This window comes from Scylla paramamosain, chromosome 38 (assembly GCF_035594125.1).
Source record: "Scylla paramamosain isolate STU-SP2022 chromosome 38, ASM3559412v1, whole genome shotgun sequence".
In the NCBI taxonomy this organism is placed as follows: Eukaryota; Metazoa; Arthropoda; class Malacostraca; order Decapoda; family Portunidae; genus Scylla; species Scylla paramamosain.
Window position 1 is genome coordinate 2,291,989 of NC_087188.1, and position 2,684 is coordinate 2,294,672.

Consider the following 2,684-nt stretch of genomic DNA (forward strand, 5'->3'; position numbering starts at 1 on the left):
TTTTCAGCGCGTTAGGCACCAAAACTCTAAAAAAAAAAAAAAAATATGTAATTCACCAAATAAAATGATACAAAACCACTTTACGAAAAACGAGTCTTTTGAGTGTTTTTAAACTTTTGCGTATGAAAACGCTTAAAGGCATGCAAAACACACTGCATGGAAAAAACATAATAACAATCCCAAAAAAGAGTATTTTGAGTGTTTTTTGTTTGTTACGTAGAAAAACGCCAAAATCCACACAAAGTCTTTTATGTGGAAAACTAAAAGATATTACAAGAAACGTATATTATGAGAGTTTTTCGCCGCATTAAGAAGCAAAATCATAAAACTCATGAATAGTACTCTACATAGAGAAATATATGAATATTATCCAAAACGTGTATTTTGAGTCTTTTTTTTTTATATTAATAGGTATCAAAACACCAAAAAGCTTGCAAAGCCCCATATATGGGGAAATTAAATTACATTACAAGATAGGTGTCTTTTAGGGTTTTTAAACGTAGTACGCACCAAAACGCAAAAAAAGCATGAGAATTAACGTATATGTGAATAAAAGACATCACGAAAACCAAACCTTTTGATTGTTTTGAGCTTATTACGCAAAAAATACACTAAAACGCATGTAAAACACCCTTTATGGAGAAAGAGAATAACATTACAAAAAAAAAAAAAAGTTTTAAGTGTTTTTGATCTGGTTACGTAGAAAAACGCCAAAATAAGGGCAAATTACCCTATATGTGGAATCGAAAAGACTTAACGAAAAACGTGTATTATTAATGTTTTGAGTTTCTTTGGTACCAAAACGCTAAAAGGCATGAATAGCAGTCTATATGGAGAAACCGGACAATATTACCAAAAAAGTGAATTATGAGTGTATTTCTCATTGTTAGGTACAAAAGCGCCAAAATACCTGCAAAGCACCCTATATGTGGAGGTGAACTATATATATATATATATATATATATATATATATATATATATATATATATATATATATATATATATATATATATATATATATATATATATATATATATATATTCCAAAATGCTTTGAAAGCACCCTATACGAAGAAAGGAAACATTAACAGAAACGCGTTTTTGAGTGTTTTTGTTCGTGTTAGTCACCCTATCGCTTGAAAGCATGGAATTCACCTTATTTGGGAATACAGAACAACATTACCAAAAACGTGTCTTTTGAGTTTTTTTTTTTACTTTTTACGTACCAAACGATAAAACGCATGCAAACCAGCCTTTAAGAAAAATAAATGTAAATAACATTACCAAAACTAGCATTTTCACTTTTTTTTTTTTTTTTTGCAGAAAAACGCCAAAATGCAAGCAAAGTACCCTATATAGGGACATTATCAAAGTCGTGTATTATGAATGTTTTTGAGCTTATTAGGCACCAAAACGCTAAAGTGCATTAATAGTTATATGAACAAACAGAGCAACATCACCAAAAACGTGTATTTTGAGTGTAAATGCCAAAATGCATGGAAAGCACCCTATATGGGGAAATAAAACGGGAATTCAAGAAAAGTGTCATTTGACCGTTTATGAGCATGTTAGACACTAAAACGCTAAAAAGCATTGAAATCACCCTACAATGGATCAAAAGATAACATTACGAAAAACGAGTTTTTTGAGTGCTTTTTTTTTTTTTACTTTTTACGTACCAAAAAGCCTAATCGCACGCAAAACATCCTTTATGAAGTGTCAGAATAAGATACCAAAAAAAGAGTATTTTGTGTACAAAATTTTACGTACAATAAAACGCAAAAAAAAAAAAAAATGCATTATTAAAAATTATAAAAAAAAAAATTGTATTATGGGTGTTTTTGACCTGAGGTAACTAAACGCAAAAACGCGTGAATAGTAGAAACATGTAGTAGAATATGTAGAAACTAAACAACAATACAAAAACTTGTGTTTTTGGTATTTTTTTACATTATTAGTTACCAAAACGCCATCATAATTAATGCAAAGCGCTTTTTATAGACAATGGAATCGACATTACTTGAAACGTGCTTTTTCATTGTTTTACTGCGTTTTAGGCATCAGAACGCTAAAATGATGGAAAACACTCTATACTGAAATACAAAACAACATTACCATAAACGCGTCCTTTAAGTGTTTTTTGAGCTTATTACGTACAAAAAACGATAAAATGCATGTAAAGTATCCTATATGGAAAACGAAATATAACCAGGAACATGCATTACACGTGTTTTTTTTTAATATCTTAGGTAACAAAGCGCTAAAACACGTGAAAAAACACTTTATATGAAGAAACAGAACTATCTTGCAAAAAATGTCTGTTTCAAGTGTTTTTTTTTTTAATTGTTATGTACCAAAACCCCAAAATGAATGTAAAACACTATATGCAAAAAAAAAAAAAAGTGAAAATGCTAGTTTTGGTAATGTTATTTACATTTATTTTTCTTAAAGGGTGTTTTGCATGCGTTTTATCGTTTGGTACGTAAAAAGTAAAAAAAAAAAAAACTCAAAAGACACGTTTTTGGTAATGTTGTTCTGTATTCCCATATAAGGTTAATTCCATGCTTTCAAGCGACAGGGTGACTACCACGAACAAAAACACTCAAAAACGCGTTTCTGTTAATGTTTCCTTTCCTCGTATAGGGTGCTTTCAAAGCATTTTGGAATATATATATATATATATAT